Source organism: Cibotium barometz, chromosome 18 (assembly GCF_041138505.1).
Source record: "Cibotium barometz isolate CiBa-2024 chromosome 18, ASM4113850v1, whole genome shotgun sequence".
Lineage (NCBI taxonomy): Eukaryota > Viridiplantae > Streptophyta > Polypodiopsida > Cyatheales > Cibotiaceae > Cibotium > Cibotium barometz.
The window spans coordinates 54,308,916-54,329,903 of NC_141063.1; positions in this window are offsets into that span (position 1 = coordinate 54,308,916).

The window sequence follows — 20,988 nt, forward strand, 5'->3', positions numbered from 1 at the left end:
CTCTCTCTCTCTCTCTCTCTCTCTCTCTCTTTGTGGGTGTACTGTATGTGTGTGTCTGTGTTATATGGTTCTCTCTGTGTGTTGTTGTTGTTGTTGTTGTTGTTGTTGTTGTGTGTGTGTGTGTGTGTGTGTGTGCGTATGTGGATGTGATATAAGTGTATATGTATGTGGGTGTATGTGTGCGTATGTGGATGTGATATAAGTGTATATGTATGTGGGTGTATGTGTGTGTAATTTGGTGCGATAAAGCACCTCCATTACCCTTACAAGAGCCATATCGTGCCAAAATGCACAAACTTCTCACACTCACACTCACACTCTTTCTCTAACTCTTTCTAAATCTCTTTCTCTAACACTTTCTCTCTATCTCTCACTCTTTCTCTCTCTGACTAACTCTAAATCTCTCTCTATTACTCTCTGAATCTCTATCTATCTCTCTTTGACTATCTCTAAATCTCTCTCTATTACTCTCTCTCTCTCTCTCTCTCTCTCTCTCTCTCTCTCTCTCTCTCTCTCTCTCTCTCTCTTGTTGTGGGTGTAGTGTATGTGTGTGTCTGTGTTGTATATGGTTCTGTGTGTGTGTGTGTGTGTGTGTGTGTGTGTGTGTGTGGATGTGATATAAGTGTATATGTATGTGTTTGTATGTGTGTGCAATTTGGCGCGATAAAGCATCTTAACTACCCTTACAAGAGCCATATCACGCCCAACTGCACAAACTTCTCTCTCTCTCTCTTTGTGAGTGTATTGTATGTGTGTGTCTGTGTTGTATACGGTTCTCTCTATGTGTGTGTGTGTGTGTGAGAGAGAGAGAGAGAGAGAGAGAGAGAGACAGATTGTGTCTGTGTGTCCTTGTGTGTGTGTGTGTGTGTGAAAGATTGTGTGTGTCTGTGCACTAAAAAAATGCTGACTTGGTGGGTGTTCAAAAAAGGTACAAAGGGAGCTGGACCAGATAGCCTTGGTAATGGGAGGGAGAGCTCTTGTTCCCCTATGGAGCCACAAGAGAAGCCAAACAATAGGTTGGCTTTGGTGATCCTACTGCCAGGATTGGACATGCATGACACAATCATTTGATGGATTGGGCATGTATGACCAATCATGTGTAGACATGAACAGACACCATGCATACCCAAAAACATGTAGCCATAGTAAAAAACATTTAAGACAAGTAGTGCCACACCATGCAAGAGAGATTATAGCGGATAAAACCTAACTAACATTACAAAAAAAAGGGGTTGGAAGTAGCCCGTGGTGCGGATGCGAGCCACTTCCAACCCTTAAAAAAAAAAGAATTGTTTCCATATCGTGTGTGTAGACACTTTGATCAAACACCATGATTTCCATACTCAATACAAGCAGCCTTAGCAAAAAAAAAATTCAAGACAAGTTGTGAAAAAACTACGCAATCTCTCTTTGATCAAACACCATGATTTCGATACAAGCAGCCCTAGCAATTTTTTTTTTAAAGACAAGTTGTAAAAAACCACACAATCTCTCTTGCGTGGTTTTTTCACAACTTGTCTTAAATTGTTTTTTGCCAGGGCTACTTGTATTGAGTATGGAAATCATGGTGTTTGATCAAAGGGTCTGCACACACAGTATGGAGATAATTCTTTTTTTAAAAAGGGGCTGGAAGTAGTCCGCGCCTACGAAGCGCGGGCTGCTTGCAGCCCCTTTTGAAAAAAAGAATTGTCTCCATACCGTGTGTCCAGACACTTTGATCAAACACCATGATTTCCATACTCAATAGAAGCAGCCCTTGCAAAAAAAATTTTAAGACAAGTTTTGAAAAAACCACACAAGAGAGATTTTTGTAGACCAAACCTAACTCTTCAATTCTTAAGAAAAGGGGCTAGAAGTGGCCCACGCTGACGCGGGCCACTTCCAGCCCCTTTTTTTAAGAGTTGAAGACCATGGTTACTCAACAAAGACCATGCACTACTCTTAGCCATGGCAAATAAAGCGAATGGTGGCACACATGCGTTTCAACGCAATCCAACAACTCGTGGATTTAGAGCAATAGGCAATTCAATTGAAAAGGGAGGTTTAGAAAATACATTTTAGAAGAGAACAGATGTATTCTTTGGAGGAGAGAGTGCCAGTCTGCTTCGGTCTATGGAGAAGAGAGTTGCTTGAGAAGGGAGCACAATAGTACTAAGAGGAAGATGAAGTGCGAAAGAGATAGGAATGTAGGGTAATCATAACTCTTGGGCGGTCGGGTAGTGTCTACACACGTTTATTGGGCGGCTGGTTAGTGTCATCATAACTATTGGTGGCAAGTAGTGTCTACATAACTTTTGGGTGACCGGGGATACGAAGCCATCGCACTCATTCTTGGGAGTTTTAGTGCGTCATTGCTTGCCAGATTCTATATATTGAGGCCATGTTCTCTTTGTAGTGATTGGATCATTCTCGAGATACTATAAAAAAATGCCAGCTTGATAAAGCTATTTAAATATTTTTGCTTTGAATACGATTATATTTTAGATTTGAATATTTTTAAATTGTGCTATTGTAATTTAATTATACATAAATAATGTGAAAGCAAAAATGTATAAATATAACTACACATATATATTGGATATATTAATTTAATGTAATTATGTAAATACATATTTTTAAGGTTTATACATTGAACAAATTTAATACCTTTTAATTAAATATATAAATAAATAATACATTGATATTATATTTTTTAATATTTAAAAGAGGTGGTTATCTAATATATAATATTATCTTTATTGAAAATTTTCATGATAAATTCTTTATTGTCACATGCCTTGAAAATTAGGAATTGATTACACTAAAAAAGTGTGTCTTGTGAGCTCAGGTATACACACTGCATATTGATGACATGCACTTTCTTGCTCACGTATACACATCATCTGGCTATTTTCTTTCCTGCAATGGCTGGGTGTGTGACCATCTATGGTCCTAATGTGGGAATAAAGCTTGTTATACGTTCAAGCCAAAGATACAATGAGATATCTTTGTCGGAAATACAAGAACACTTTGTAGTTTGTAGCAAGAGGTTCACTTTGCACCCAATAACTTTGGGTGCAGAAAGTACTAAGATTGAATCTTGGACACTTCTTGATGGGATCAAGGGATATGTGTTGGATGCATATGTTCAAGAATTTTATAAGGTTAGGTTACATACTGTCAACTTGGTAGTGCTTGATGAAGAGGAAACAGTTTGAAAATATAATGTGGTGGATCAAACATCCTCTTTGCATTGCTTAAGTGTTTTGGATCTTATTCGTGTTCAGCCTAGAGGGAGCAGTATACATGTTGCCTTTCAAAGTGTGCATCAAATAGTTTGTGTTTATGAACTTCCTGTGCTCTATGATGGATATATTTCTTCTGAGCTCTCTCCTTCTAGGTGTAATTCTTCAATGCAAGGAATGGATCATAAACATGATGGTCATGTATGGGCAGACTATGTAACTTGTAGTAGTGATTACTTCGGAGGTACAATGCGACTGAGTAGGTGTGCACGTCACCTATGTTACTACAATCTAGAGTGCCCGCACATTGTGGCAGCTTCAATTGTAAATGAGACTCACTAGAATGGAAGAGAGCGGAAGGTGCCTCAAGTTGAGAGACTGGGAGAAGAGAGTGGAACTATTGTGTGTAGTCAGTGTAGACTTGCTCCTGAATGCATGAGGCAATGTCCTACTGTCATATATTATTGTGTTCCAAAAGATCAGGAGACTTGTACTAGATGTGTAATGCATTTGGGTTACCATGACCATCCATGTGCAGAGGGTATTAGTAGGGAGAAAAAGATCCTATCGAGTCTCGCAAACATTTTTCCAAGCTTTTGTGGAAGAGTGTTGTTAACCACATTAGCTAACATACTCCAAACGTGTGTTGGCAACAACACTTTCAAGCTGTATGACTTGTGTAATGTCATTTGTTGGATCTCAAAGGGGATGTTGTAATAAGAATAAATAGGGAGGTTATTTTCATCCTATCTAGTCTCACAAACCTTTTTCCAAGCTTTTGTGGAAGCGTGTTGTTAACTGAATTAGCTAACATTACTCCAAACATGTGTTGGCAACACTTTCAAGCCGTATTTTTTGTACCACACAATGAATTTTATGTAAAATGACTATGGTAAATATCAGAGCTTACAACTTGTGTAATGTTGAAAGATACTACCAAGCTTATGACTTATGTAATATAAATTTATATTAGTAAATTAGCTTAGACTAACTTATTAGGCCCTCAGACATTATTTGGGTGGTCGGGCACATTGTACAAATGAGTCTTGTATAGAAGACATTTTGACTAATGACAAAACATATACTCCCATATCACAATTTGGTTTGAGTCTTCTTGCTCTTGTGGTTGAAGTAGCTTCTATGCTTTCTCCTCATCTTTGTTGCATGCATGCTTAGGGATTGTGCGGGTAAGTGATGGTGTTAATGTATGTCCTCTTCTCCCTCTCTACTTTTCTTGTCTACTCCCTCCTGCTCTTACTCACCACGGCATCAGAGTAGAGGTTATGCTTTCCATCTCTCTCTCTCTCTCTCTTTTCTCCCCACCCATTTTTATTAATGGCTACACTACGCATCCTCAAATTCAATGAATAATGCTTACCTTAACAGATCGTGGGTGGAGCTTGCGGGCTCCAAGCCCGTATCTCTTAAAGACTAAAAGCTACACTAGTGAATGCTAGTTCTACTCCTTTGCCTCCTTCCTCAACAAGCTTTCACCAAGTGGTTGCCTCTCTCCATACAAGGACTCTCACTCCTCTCTACTGTTTCACTCATAGACACAAGCATAAGAGGAATATGCACTAAGAATATGTAGCCACCAAGGGTGCCCATAGTGGGAGATAGTCAACTCAGAGCTTTGTCCACCTTGCTACATTATCACTCCAACAACCACTGCTAAGATCTCCTAGGGATAGGAGATTCTACGTAAGGCCACTGCATTAAGGGAATCTTCCAGAGATAGAGGATGCCACCGACTGAAGGACGCATGATAGGATCCCTGGACCACCCTTGACATCTCTTCTTATACCTTTGTAGTGTGTGTTCAGTAGTCACCTGTCTTCAACTTGAGCTATGTGTTGTCCTCTTCACTGTGACCTCTATTGAGTGTATGTTACATATTTTATCATATTTTAGATGCATAATAATTATAGAAAAATATGCTCGATTTGATGTGTGCAGAAATCAGCTTAATAAATGGAATAAGCAAATGTGCACAAGGTTACTACATGTGTGAATGTGTGAGATCCCTACCCTCTCTGTGCATCAAACTCTGGAGTGCTGGCACAATGGAAGTAGCAACCTTGCATGCAAGGCAGAGCTTCCCACTCGTGGCCTCACCCACGAATGTCCGAACAAGAGCCTAATCCCTCGGTTCTTCCAAAACTGAACCTAGAAAAAAATTCCCTCCACTACAAGGGATCGGGCTCATACCCGCGCTCCTAGCCCCTAAAAATGACTTGTGAAAAGATCTTAAGTAATAAAAGATCTCACCTTAAAAAACTCGCGTACGATGACCGGCTAAATGTAACTCCGGGTGGCTATCCTGCCGAGAAACCCACTGCGCACAAACGCAAGTGGAAGGAGGCAAAGAAATGAGCAGAGGGTGGCGTGAAGAGCAGGCAGCATGTGGAAGCACGACGGATCCAGATGGAGACCATTGGATCTTCGCATTTCAGATCTGGCGGTGTCGAGTCATGGGAGGCAGAGTTTGTACCTTGCCACTTTATTTGATTGTTTACTTAATTCATTGATTCTATGATTGTTTTAATCTTACAAATTGTGTTGATTATGATACAGCGACGGGTTACGGGGAGGAAGCCCACAACCCACGATACTGCGTATGCTCGCCGACATAGCAGACGTGACACGTGGGCCATCTTTAGAGCCGAGGGACATATTACGGACGTGCAGTTTGAGATGGCCATGAGACCATACGGTCAACAGGTACTTGAAAATTCTAAACAAATGATTTTGGTTTATTGAATTACATATATATATACTTATATACTATATATTACTTGAACAGGCACAAGCTGCTGATGATCCACCCGCCGCCACTGCAGAGGGTGGACATGAGCACTACTCATCGGACATTCCGACCGATGTGAGCTCATCTGAGTATGGAGGGAGCACCGAGTCATCATCTGGGTCTAAGTAGTACTCAGACTTATAGTATCACATTCCATATTGTGGATGTGGTTGTATATATTTTTTTGTAAACTGAAGCCATGGGCTACTTCGAGATATGGACTCCCTTGTATATATGTGTGAAATTTTGATAGTAATATTGAATCGTGAATCGATAGTATTACATTCATGTCTGTCTTGAATTGTGTATTGACAATGTATGCATTCATGTCGTTCTTGTCTTAATCTCCCTCGTGCATATGTTCTTCGTGGATGGTCTAATGCGCAAAAAAAAAAAATCCAGAGAGTATTATTGGGTGCTGGAATGCTGGAAATGTATTCAGGCACCAAATAGCACTCTCTGGATTTTTTTTTTTGCTCTCTGTTCGTGTGTATAAACGCGTCAGAACTGCTAAAAATTGCGTGTATATACGTGGATAATCTGTAAAACACGTGTGTATAAACGCGTCAAAACTGAGAAATACGCGTGTATAAGCGCATCTAAATTAAGAAAACGCATGTATAGATGTATGTATCAACATGTCTAAATGCATCTGAACTGAACAGAACGCGTTGTCGTGCCACGGCACGTCTATGGTGTGAAACCATGCATGTGAGGCCATTAAATGCAAATCTAGATACATGGGATTAAGTGCCTGGGTACATATGGGATGTATGGTGTGTGGAGGGTTTTGCTTTTGAGGGCGTCGCCAGGTGTACAGGTGAAATGGTTTGGTGTTGAGCCTGTTACAAGCCTGTCCGGAATGTGGTCCGCTGGGGTTGGTATTAGCTACTTGGCATCGAATGTGTGGGCGCGTCAAAAATATAATGGGCACTCGAGGTCGCATTGAAGGTATGTGGAAGTAAGGGCAAAAAAGATAAGGGGGTGATGTGCCACGGGTATTTGGTGTGAAAAAGAGAACATGGTGACCATCTTCAAAATAAATAAATAAAATAAGAAAAAAAAACGTAGCCAGCTGGTGGTCTACGTGGAGGTTCTGGAGGCGGCCAGCACAGACATCTCAAAGGGTGAAGGCCTCCAGAAGGTTGGCGGGGGGATGCGCAGCTGAAGGGGGCGGCGGGAGAAGAAAGGAGCTCTCTGGCGCAGCAAAAAGGAGGAGCCAAGGGGAATTCTGCAGACGGGGGAAAAAGAAGAGGCCTTGGGTGCGTAGGTGTGGATAGGAGGCGACAGAGTGCCAACGTGGATAGGCCACCGTTGTGAGGACTGGCGACTGTGTGAAGGCACGAGAGGTGCACTGGGGTCGTGTAGGCGGTGGTTGGTGCAAACGAAGAGGAGAGCAGAGCTGCCAGCCCCCTGTAGCACGCAGGCAGAGAGGAAGCGAAGAAAGAGGGTGACTGGCATGTAAAGAAGCGGGGAGCGCAAAGGTTAAAGAGAGGAAGGAGCAGCTTTGCTACGGTGTGGCTGATGGGCTGGCGCTGTAGAAGGGAGCTCATTTTACACGATCCTGGACTGGAGGAGAGCCTGTGGAGCGCTTGTAGAGCTGTGGATGCAGAGGAGAGTACTAGAGGAGCTTGCCTGTGAGCCTGGAGAGTAAGAGGAAGCTGAATTTGCCCTGAAGGAGGCTGGATACAACAAGAACTGGTCAGAAGGAAGCGGAACCAGCAGAGGAGGCGCTGCAGTGGCTTCGAAGGCAGAGGGAGTCTGGCAAGGTCAGGCGCAGCTGCAAGCTGTGGCTGGCCACTGGGAGACGTGGGCGGCTCTGCAACAGCAGGGAGAGGAAGGTTGGTGCTGACTTATGGAAGGACTCGTCTTGAAGATACAGCTGTGCAGACGTCAAAGTGCTGGCTGACGGCTGGAGACAAGCTATGCTATGGGCTGTTGGCATGCATATGCTGAAGATATGTATACCCTTTGGATTTGGTGATGTCTTGTGAGTTTTATTGTTTTTTCTCATGAGTGTTGTTGCATGTCAAACATTTTGTACAAACATATAGCATTTTTGTACAAACATATAGCATATGTTATGTGAAGACCTTCCATGATGATGAAGCTTTGATGATGATATATGAAGATGATGATGAGTTCTCTTGCCATAAGCCTTGTATCATCAGAGTGGAAGATGGTGTGTCTTGTATGAGTTGTGGAGACAATCCCATTGAATGTATGCCTGAGTCAAGAGATTGAGTTAATACCATGCTATACTTTGTTCCATGAGAAGCTGAGAAGACATTTAATGCTTGGGATTTTGGAAGCTACTCTCACAGCTAGAAGCCTCGCGCTTTTCGAGCGACACCGCCCACGTCAGGACATTTTTGGTGAACCCGACGTGAACCCGCTGGGGTGAGAGTACGTAGAGATGGCTAGCAAAATGGAGCATTTATATGCAGAGATGAAAGAGCTTGAAGAGCGGTTTAGGAAGATTGAAGAAGAAAGGCGAATTCAGGAAGCGGTGGAAATTGCAGTGCAATTGGTATATAACAGGGTCAATATATTTGATGGTTTCGATCCAGAAAGCTATCTAAGGTGTTACGAGACAGAGATGGAGAATCAAGGGGTTCCAGAAAACATGATGATTGCATCTTTTGCATACCTTATAAGTCCTGATTTAAAAGATGAAGTGCTGGAACTAGCAGAGTATCACTCCAAACGATGGAGTGATTTTGCAGATGCACTTATTTATGCGAGTTCCAGGTATAATGTGAGCTGTGATAGTGTTCCAGCAACGATCCGAGCCAATTTAGAAGCGGTTGTCGATGCATGTCTTATGGAGGACAATCAATTGCTATTCAAGGCTGATACAGAGATTGTGGAGGCTGTTTATGCTAAATTGGGACTACAAAAAGCCATTAGTGAGCAACAAGGCCTTCACAGTGCCAAAAGCGATGCTTTGCTACAGCCTCATAAAGATGCAATGGGTGAACTGTGCAAGTATAATCTGTCTTCCTTGATTGAGGGTGCAGACATACAGGGTCCTATAATCATACCACATGATGTGTGTATGCCTATGCTTGAGGAGACACTTGATTCAGAGAGCTTCAGGACAGGTGCTCAAGACCCAGTACACAAGGAAGAGGACTGTGAAGCATGTAAGATGTGTAAACTTGAGGATTCTCATGACGAAAGTGCTCATTTGAAGGGTATTCCTCAGGTGTCGTATCATATGTGTGAAGAACAGCAGGAACCAATGCTTCTTGCTGAAAGCATGATTGCAGAGTTTGAAGATCTAAGACAAGAAGAAGATGCTATCATTACTGCATTCTTATCTGGTTATGATGCTTATAAGCAGGATGATGTACATGAATATGCATGCGAGGAAAATAAAATATTACAAGATGGGCCACAAGTATGTGTGATTGATTTAGAGGAGGTGAGTGATATGGGTGATTCCAACAGTGATGTTGCTTCTGAAGCTGGTTGCCAAGGTTCTTTGGATTTGGGTTATTCTGGAATGCTAACAGGGTGTTCCAACAATAAACAGGGTGATGCTATGTCATCAGTGTCAGGGTTACCTTGCAACCACATTTGTGAGCAACAATCTCGAGCTTGAAAGCCTGTTTATGACGATGATTTGGAGAGGGAAATTGAATCTGTCTTTTTGGATCATACAAGGTTCAATGACATACAGATTCAAGGGTACTCGGGTGAGGGACCCATAATTCTAAGCCCATCTGCAGACAGGTATCAAGAAATCCTGGGAGATAACATGCAGGATATGCAAAGTGTGGTCACAGAGCCTCATGAGGCTGCATATGAGCAACCAAATGGATATAGTTATGGGGGTATGAATGTTCATGATAATCAACATGTGGGATTGCAAGATAATAATGGCTTCAATGCGATTGATCCTGGATTGGATGCTATCTTAGATGATGCATTGGATGATTTCATGGTATATAATAGATCCCCATCAGCTTTGGGCTCTTCTATGCTTGATGCTACAGTTGCAAGTGAGGATGTGCAGGTGTTATGTAAGCTAAATGATTGTGATGAGATTGATCCAGAGCCGGAGGCTATTCTCGATGATGCCTTGTTGGACTTTGTATGTGTTGATGGTGTGGATGCTTTGCATACTTTGCAACGGCCTAAAGAAGAGGTATATAATAGCATAGAGGAAGCCAATGAAGACCATGCTTTTCCGTCTTTGGATGAGAAGAATGAATGTTTGTCAGTGGGTGAGCTGGATCCGAGCATGGTAGATTTGGATGGGATGTTACCAAGTGTGTGTTCCATGCTGTTAATGCAGTTGTTACTTGGTGTGGCCATACAATATGTGGTGCAAAGGCTTCAAACATGGCCTGAGGAAAATTTTGAAGCAAATCATTTTGAAGAGCATCCCACTTTCAATGATGAGGGTAATTATGCATATGCAGAGAATCTAAGTGAGGATAGGGCTTCATATGAGCAAAGGATATGGCACATATGCCAAAAGCGATTGGTATTTGATCCAGGTGGAAAAGCAGAACCATTCAGATGTGATTGCTGAGATATAAATATCTTGCAGGCTAGGGGGTAGGTTAAGATGTCATGCTATGTTTCAACAAAGGATAACCCCTTGTGAGTGGCACTATGTATATTCTTCTACTGTTTCATGCTTACTAGGGTGATACCAACTGGGTAAGGTTTGACAGGGTTTAAGACGCCTAGTTGGATGCTTGTACATATACCAATGTTGGTGTGCAAATAATGCATGGACACTGAATTCCAGGACCTGTGTGGCACATACCAGAGGATGTGCAGGTTTAGAGGGGGTGGATGTCGTGCCACGGCACGTCTATGGTGTGAAACCATGCATGTGAGGCCATTAAATGCAAATCCAGATACATGGGATTAAGTGCCTGGGTACATATGGGATGTATGGTGTGTGGAGGGTTTTGCTTTTGAGGGCGTCGCCAGGTGTACAGGTGAAATGGTTTGGTGTTGAGCCTGTTACAAGCCTGTCCGGAATGTGGTCCGCTGGGGTTGGTATCAGCTACTTGGCATCGAATGTGTGGGCACGTCAAAAATATAATAGGCACTCGAGGTCGCATTGAAGGTATGTGGAAGTAAGGGCAAAAAAGATAAGGGGGTGGGTATTTGGTGTGAAAAAGAGAACATGGTGACCATCTTCAAAATAAATAAATAAAATAAGAAAAAAAAAACGTAGCCAGCTGGTGGTCTACGTGGAGGTTCTGGAGGCGGCCAGCACAGACATCTCGAAGGGTGAAGGCCTCCAGAAGGTTGGCGGGGGGATGCGCAGTTGAAGGGGGCGGCGGGAGAAGAAAGGAGCTCTCTGGCGCAGCAAAAAGGAGGAGCCAAGGGGAATTCTGCAGACGGGGGAAAAAGAAGAGGCCTTGGGTGCGTAGGTGTGGATAGGAGGCGACAGAGTGCCAACGTGGATAGGCCACCGTTGTGAGGACTGGCGACTGTGTGAAGGCACGAGAGGTGCACTGGGGTCGTGTAGGCGGTGGTTGGTGCAAACGAAGAGGAGAGAAGAGCTGCCAGCCCCCTGTAGCACGCAGGCAGAGAGGAAGCGAAGAAAGAGGGTGACTGGCATGTAAAGAAGCGGGGAGCGCAAAGGTTAAAGAGAGGAAGGAGCAGCTTTGCTGCGGTGTGGCTGATGGGCTGGCGTTGTAGAAGGGAGCTCATTTTGCACAATCCTGGACTGGAGGAGAGCCTGTGGAGCGCTTGTAGAGCTGTGGATGCAGAGGAGAGTACTAGAGGAGCTTGCCTGTGAGCCTGGAGAGTAAGAGGAAGCTGAATTTGCCCTGAAGGAGGCTGGATACAACAAGAACTGGTCAGAAGGAAGCGGAACCAGCAGAGGAGGCGCTGCAGTGGCTTCGAAGGCAGAGGGAGTCTGGCAAGGTCAGGCGCAGCTGCAAGCTGTGGCTGGCCACTGGGAGACGTGGGCGGCTCTGCAACAGGGAGAGGAAGGTTGGTGCTGACTTGTGGAAGGACTCGTCTTGAAGATATAGCTGCAGACGTCAAAGTGCTGGCTGACGGCTGGAGACAAGCTATGCTATGGGCTGTTGGCATGCATATGCTGAAGATATGTATACCCTTTGGATTTGGTGATGTCTTGTGAGTTTTATTGTTTTGTCTCATGAGTGTTGTTGCATGTCAAACATTTTGTACAAACATATAGCATTTTTGTACAAACATATAGCATATGTTATGTGAAGACCTTCCATGATGATGAAGCTTTGATGATGATATATGAAGATGATGATGAGTTCTCTTGCCATAAGCCTTGTATCATCAGAGTCGAAGATGGTGTGTCTTGTATGAGTTGTGGAGACAATCCCATTGAATGTATGCCTGAGTCAAGAGATTGAGTTAATACCATGCTATACTTTGTTCCATGAGAAGTTGAGAAGACATTTAATGCTTGGGATTTTGGAAGCTACTCTCACAGCCAGAAGCCTCGCGCTTTCCCAGCGACACCGCCCACGCCACGACAGCGTGTATACACCCGTGTATGAGCGCGTCTGAGCAGTCCTATACACGCGCTTTTACACGCGTGTATATACGTAGATAATCTGTAAAACACGCGTGTATAAATGCATCAAAACTGAGAAATACGCGTGTATAAGCGCATCTAAATTAAGAAAACGCGTGTATAGACGCATGTATCAACGCGTCTAAGTGCATCTGAACTGAACAGAATGCGTGTATACACCCGTGTATGAGCGCATCTGAGCAGTCCTATACACGTGCTTTTACACGCATGTCTCTGGCCGCGATGATACACACGCTGATACACGAGCCCGCTTATTCGCATCCTTCCCCATACATCCGAGAATGTAGCATGTGGGGGATTGGGGTACCGACTATGTACAGCCTCTATCACCTCCCCAACTAATCGGCTATTTTGATCTTTAAATTTAATAAAACAATTTCTATACGAGTTTGATACTACCCCACGCATGTACTCCATTACCTCCCTCCCCCTTGCATCCATCACTATCCCGCCCCTATCCGTCACATCATAGCAGATCACTCTCTCCACCTCTCTCATCTCCTCCTCTTCCGAACTGTCTCCTCTAACTCTTCTCCCTCTATCTCCTCTCTCACCGCGTGCCCTACTACCTTCCCCACCTCCCCCACCTCCTCCACCAAAGCACCCGCCGCATCCTCCACTCCCACTCTTCCTACTACGGGTGGAGTCACGACTGGGGGATTGTCTACTTGACGGTGGCTGTGAGCCCTGACGTGACGGTGGCTCTGAGGGAGCACGTGATGGTGGTTGTGAGGGTGTGCGTGAGTGTGTCTGGGATGAGGTATGTCTCCTTGGTGGACGTGGAAGAGGAGAAGCTGCATGCCGTCTCGTCGGACTCGTAGGCATAGACGGCGCTGGAGTGCCCTGGATACTCGCGGTAGGGGTATAGACACCAGGCATGGAAGGAGGGGGATGGGCATACATATACTCTGTAAGCTCAACTGGACCAGGATGGCGCCCAAAATGATTTAGCATCTCCATCAGCCAATTGCTGTACACAAATGGATCGGATGAAGAACCTGGAATATCCATAAAGAACCTGCAAAAATAATCTTCATGTACATCATGGGCTGTGTCTTGACTCACACAAATATCATCATTCAAGTCACCTATCAGCCTGCAAACCATAGAAACAGGAAACGCAATCTCGTGTATACACCCGTCCAGAAACGCGTGTATACACCCGTCAAAAAACGCGTGTATACACCCGTCGAGAAACGAGTGTATAGCCGCGTGAATAGACTCTGCAGACAGGATACACGTGCTTTTACACGTGTTTCTACACGCGACCTGTGCAAAATTTTTTTTGAAAGGGACCGACCTCCGACAAAGTGGTCCTTATAAAAGGACCACTGTCGTCCCTGTAAGAATCGTTCACCCAAAATCGTGTGCACAGAAGCAAAAGGACGGAGACAAACCCAAAAAGCAAAGAGAAAATAGTATAAACAAATCTGAGGAAGGAGACAAGGCAAAGGACAAAGTGACTCACCTCTGAAAAAGTGAGTCTTCTTTCTTGCTCGGTTTCCTCCCGTGTGTGCTCCTTCTCTACTCCCTCCTTGCACTTCGTTTTTGTTGGAAGAGGCGAAAACGAAAGCAGTGTTGATATGTTAGTTCAAAATCTTTATTTGGGGAAGGCGGGCTATTTTTAGTTTAAACAGACCGTCACGTTTATAAACATGTGTATGTTCGCGTGTATGATAATTTAGTTGCATTAATACACGCGTTTTGTAGGAATTACCCGCGTTAATACACACGATTTTTAGGAAATAGCCGTGTTAATACACGTAATTTTTAGGAAATAGCCGCGTCAATACACGCGATTTTTATACTTTCATTAAAAACATATTATGATTTTGTGTTTTCTGGTTTGTACATAGGATGTCATCAACCTCTTCAAGCAGTTCTGGGGAAGATGAGAAAATGCATCATCGTAATCATGATGTGTGGTTGGGACAACGGATCAAATGTATGTGTAATCGATGTCAAGGATGCATTGTACGAGCACGTCAAACTACCTTGAATCACATCTCCATGTATGGAGAATGGAATCAAACAGGTTTAGAGGTGAGTAGATGTAAATTGATGGTATTCAAATGACTCATGGTATCCAAATTAAATTAATAGAGTTGTAATATATAAACTCTAATTGAAGCAGGATGCAGTACCACACCCTAACATGGTGCCCTACGCGCGACGAGAGCACGCAAAGCGTCGACGAGATGATGCTGGAGCTTCGGGATCTATTGTCAGAGATGAGTTGGAAAGGGATGACAATAGCCCTGCACCCCACGAAGTTGTGGAAGAGGAAGTGCTTGATGATATGGTGCGGAATCTTTTTAAGGATGATCCCAAAGGTATGGACGACGATGATATGGAACAAGAGCATCTTTACAAGGCTTCATCGACACCGGTGTTTGAAGGGTGCACATTCTCTGTTTTACGTGCTTCACTTGAACTACTCAATATACAAACAGTTTATGGATGGAGCAATGCAAGTCTTGACGCATTATTGAAGTAAGCATTCTAGCTTACAAATTTGAATTAGTGGTTTAAGGTTTAGGATTTAAGACTAATTATAATTGATGATATTGAATGCAGGCTATTATCAAACATGCTTCCAAAGGGAAATAGACTACCCACCTCAAGAGACATAGTGAGGCGCTATGTGACATCTCTTGGAGGATTGGATTATGATCGCATATACATGCATGCGTCAATGATTGCATTCTCTTTCGTGGGACGCATAAGGAGGCTCGACATTGTCCCACTTGTGGTGGTATAGAACAGATATGAAGAGTTTTGATGTACCTCGTAAAGTCTTGCGACACTTTCCTATAATTCCTCGCATCAAACACATGTTCAAGTGCAAATCCATAGCAGAGCTCATGTCATGGCATTCCTCACATCGATCGGATGATGGCATGTGGAGAATTCCCGCAGACACTCCTGCTTGGAAGCATATTGAAGATGAGTGGCCCAGCTTTAAAACAGAGCCCAGAAACTTGAGACTTGGCCTAGGTATGGATGGAGTGAATCCATTTGGTTTCAAAAGCACCACATACAGCGTGTGGCCAGTTGTGTTGGTGAATTACAACCTTCCACCATCAATGGCGATCAAGAAGGGACATCTTATGTTATCTCTTCTAATTCCAGGGAAACATAAAGTCAAGCATATGGATGTTTATCTTGAACTGTTGATTGATGAGTTGGAGGAACTATGGAGAGGTGTTGCGGGCGTGAACATTAGTAGGCCTCCCTCCTCTCGACACTTCGACTTAAAAGCAGTGTTGATGTGGACAATGCATGACTTTCCAGGATACAACGATTGTTCTGGTAAGAATTCTAATTACCTCCCTACTCTAATACTACTGGCTATATATACTAATTATACATATTGACTTTATTATTCTAACTTTTATTTATATTTTAATAGGTTTGAAAACATCGGGTAAGCATGCATGTCCTGTTTGTGGCCCTTCGTTAGTACATGAGTACGCTGACGGTTTGTGTAAGACCATATTCGATAATCATCATCGATTTCTCCCCTCAGATCATCCTAAATATGTTGCTAGTAAGAGTAACATTCCTCCACAAACACTTCGTGCAAAAGATTGGAAGCGTATTTGAGAGTCTACAACTATTCTTCCTCCAGATGGCATGAACAGGTATAGTAATGTTTTTTCAATCTTGTTTTGTGGTCTCTAATTGGATTAAAGGTCACATAGAGCAATCCCTTGTGTAGGTACTCCATTTTTTTTCGGCTGCCATATTGGACCCATCTTAAGATCAACCATCTTCTTGATCCCATGCACATCTTCAAGAATGCGGGATCTGGTATTTGGAAACATATTATTGGTAAACGAGACAATGTTAGCGTACGTGAGGACTTGCGGGTCGCAGGACGTATGCGTCAAGCTTGGCCACGAGAGGTGGGTGGGCACGTTCGTCTTCCGCCTGCACCATGGATTATATCAAAGAAAGAGGAGAAGCAGGTAAAGCAAGCCATCACCACTTTGCATACTCCCACTGGATGCATGAGATCATTGAAGGGAGCCTTTACAACCACTAAGAAAAGAGGCGTTGAGCAACTATATGGGTTGAAGTCCCACGATTGGCACAAGATGCTTCAAGTAAGTGTTTTCCAAGTCTTGTACGTTGAAATTAAATTTTGTAATGCCATAAACCATACATACATGTGTTCTTATGTGCGCAGTTCATACTACCTACTAGCATCGACCATTGTGCAAATAAGAGTTTATAAAAATGTATTTATAAGATGGGCGAGCTTGTGAGGTATGTAAAACCCATGTCAGATCACCCTTCATTATACCTTGCAAAATGAACATGCATGAGGTATAACGTACTATTTATTTATTTTTCAGATATGTTAGTTCCAAAGCAATTGATCCAGCCACGTTGGATGATGCGCGTGTTATGGCAGTGGAGGTGGTTTGTTTGGTAGAGGAGACTTTTCCGCGAACCATTCTCACAAGTCAACTACATCTTAGTGGACGAAATCGCTTTATGTGGTACTGTGCATGTACGTTGGATTTTCTTCCTAGAGCGCTTCATGAAGACCTTAAAAGACTTTGTGAGGCAAAGTGCAAGGCCTGAAGGAACCATGGCCGAGGATTGGTTGATACAAGAGTCTCTTGTATATATTTCAGAATTTCTTGGTCAGGTGGACAGCTCTTTGCCACGACTATGGAGCAATGAAGAGGACTTGAGGATGACCTCTATTGTGCCTCAAGGAAAAGGACAGAGTAAAGTAATTGACAGAACATTGATTGATGATCTCAATTTTACTTGTATCCTTAATAGTGATGCGATGAGCAGATGGGTTACAAGATATGAGGATGCAAAGACAAAAAGGCAAGCAGAAAGAGCTCTCTTTCGGAGGCAACATGGCTCTCGGAAGGCGTACCCTAAGCATCTAGCAACACTTCCGAATGATATCCATGTTGATTGGTTGCATGAGGAAATGGAGAGAGCAGAGAGCGACGAGGGGCTGCATATCACGGTGGAAGAATGGGAGTATGCACGAGGATGCATGTTAAAGGTACATAGAAGTAATGTTTTGCATTAGTTGTAAGTGATTTGCTTTTAATATTTATTCACATTGCTTACACAAATATTGCTTCTATTTTGGTCCAGTGCACTATGTTCAATGCTATATGGTGTGAAGGCAAGCATTTTTGAACACAAAGAATTGATGAAAAGAGAAATACACAAGATTGCAGTGTCATTAGTAGCTTTGAGGGAGCTAATGGAAAAATGGACGATTATTGTGGCATAATCCAAGATATATTCAGGCTTGACTTTCGTCGCTTCTTTGTGTATGTTTTGGATGTCCAATGGCAAATGAACGTGGTGGAAAAAGGGCCTGATGCAACGATAAAACGCCATGCAAGTGGCTATGTAACTATTGGCTCTACAAAGTTTTGGCAAACAAAGAAAGATAGGCTCGTATTGCCACAACAATGTGAGCAGGTATGCATTTTTTTACTAATGTGTTTCATGTACATATATATCTAAGCTCGCGTACCCCTTGACTTTTGATATGCTAATTAATTACTGTACTATGTGTATTTGAGTAGGTTATCTATCTACCAATGGTGCATGACATTAAATGGTGGTATGTCATCCCTATTGCACCACGTTCCAAAGTGATGTATAATACATTCACTGATATGGAGCATATGGAGGATGTAACAAGCCGCAATGAAGATGATGTTGAACATGCCAATGAAGATGTTGTGATCGATGATCAAGAAATAAGAGATGATCATGATAATGAGGATGAGCATGCCATTTCTCATGATCATGAGAATGACCCTACCATTGAGGATGATGGTGATGTTGATGAGGATGATCAGGACATCGATACCATTATCAATGGAGTACAGAATATCGATAGTGGAATAAATTTAATCGTAGCCTTACAAATTGATCAAATGGATATTGATGTTGATCGTTTGGCAAGGATGGATCTTATTGAAGATGAGATCGAACCCTAACCAATCCATCACTGTACGTTCTAAATTGATGACATTTCTATCATCTCATATGCATGATTTATTTTTGAATATATTTCATTGTTGTAAATGCATGTAGTGGGATTGTGTAATGATGTATACTGTAATGTACTATGAGATGGTTTAAAGAAAATAGTTCTTAATTTTGTAAAGGAATTCAGTTTTTCTTCAGTTTTTCTTTACCATGCGTGTATTAATCCGTGTATGGCAGCGTGTATAGATGCGTGTATTACTGCGTGTATATAAACACGTTTATACACGCGTTGATAAATGTAAATATACACGCGAATTTAAATGCCAAAATACACGCCCCCGATTCTATTCAAATACATGCGCGACCATACACGCGCTCGTAATTTATCGCGTGTATGAAACGTGTGTATGGCAGCATTATCTTGTAGTGCTCGCCCAGAAAGCAAAGGCAATTCCTCCAGGAAAATATTCTAGCGCATAGACAAAAAGCCTTAACTATCCCTTGTATTTTGACCAAACCCATGGGTCACATGGCCGAATCAAGGGAGGAACTTGCACTTGGTTCATAGAGACCAACACTTTTTTCCCCCATCAAGAGAGGCATAGCCGTTGATTCTTTTCCATAGAACAAGGATTATTTGTGACTTACTTCAGCTGTCGTAACTTGAACAGAATTGAATTTTATTATAGGAATCCATTGATCTAGCCTAACCCCATCCAATCCCATGGGTTAGCCAAAGGCCCAACCACTGTATTGATAGGATCCATTATAAAAATTTGGTTATGTTTTGTCCACAGTACCAGGGAAAAGAGTTCCCAGGCCCCCTAGCCGATTCTCTTGCAAAACTTAAATAGACACACCACTTATGCATCCGATATAAAATTACCTTTTCTTAGATTAAACTATTTGCAAAAGAGCATTGCAATAAAACCACAGTGTTTCCCATCATAATCCTCAATATTCTAGTTCCAAGTTCAATTTTCAATCATTCCTTCCTCGGCGTACCTATGGCATCATTGGCAACCAGAACACTCACCACCTATTCACTCAGGGCCTTTTCAATAGTTCCTAGCCCATAGTACCCAGGAATATAATCAAGTATTCCATTCATTCCTTCCTCAGCGTACCTATGGCATCATTGGCAACCAGAACGCTCACCACCTCATTAGGACTTGTTTGGGGTCTTCTTGGGCCCTTTAATTTGCCCCAAGCCTAATGACAGTCATTAAAAAGTGGTGCAATGGGAGAAGGCCATGTGGAGAAAAATGTTGGGTTTCCCTGCCCCTAATATGTAGGGGTCAAACTTGAATCATACCATTTTTTTTAAAAGAAATTGGACTGAAAAATGCAAAATCTTTCAATAAAATCAAATTTCCCACCTTTTTTTAATAAAGACAGCTCAAACTGGCATAAATGACCCCACCTCAAAAAGTGGGCTAGGGCCAAAAATGCCCCCCCATCATTATCCCTCATTTAAAGCTACTTTTCCCTCTCCCCACTCCCTCTTCCTCTCTCTAAAACTAGCAATTCGGTTTTGAGTCTCTCTCTAACTAAAAGAGTCTTTTTTTGGCCTCCTCCCTCCCCATTCTACCTTCCCCTTCCCTCCTAAAGTTAGATCTATCTTTCTGTGCCTTCTTGGCTATGGAAAGCTTGGAACACAGTCCACTTTTTCCCCCATCAAGTCCATCCTCTCTTGCTTGCACACATTCTTCACTCTCCTCTTGCTAGCTTATACACATTCTTGACTCCTCTTGCCAGCTTATATGCTCTGCTAGCATTAGGTTGCAGAGATCTTCTTGGCTATGGAAAGCTTGGAAAACAGTACACTTTTTTCCCCATCAAGTCCATCCTCTCTTGCTTCCACACATTCTTCACTCTCCTCTCTTGCTTGCACACATTCTTCACTCTCCTCTTGCTAGCTTATACACATTCTTGACTCCTCTTGCCAGCTTATATGCTCTGCTAGCATTAGGTTGCAGAGATCTTCTCACACACCTACAACTTCATAGCATTTAGCTTAATCGGTTAGCCAAGCACAATGAGTCGCCGACCTTGGTCAAGGGTGGAGTCCTTTGGCAGCAGCAACGAACAAGACGACACTGGCTTGTGGGTTACAAGCACCTTTGCAAAAGGAATGTGGGTGATGATGCATCCAAGCACAAGGGGAGCCCACAAAGTCTCTCGCAGATACATAGGGTTAAAGTCACACCATTGGAAGGGTCGCATAGTGGATCTCAAGCAGGGGACTGACGGAAGCAAGCAGGTGATGATCCAACACGTCTACAAGGCATCGCAACTCCGTGTTGACAATGCCAATCACAAACGCTTTCCTGCAAATTGTAAGTTTTATTTGTGCTTCTTGTTTTATGGGCTGCACTGAGACATGCTAATATCATTTCATGTTACGGAAGCTT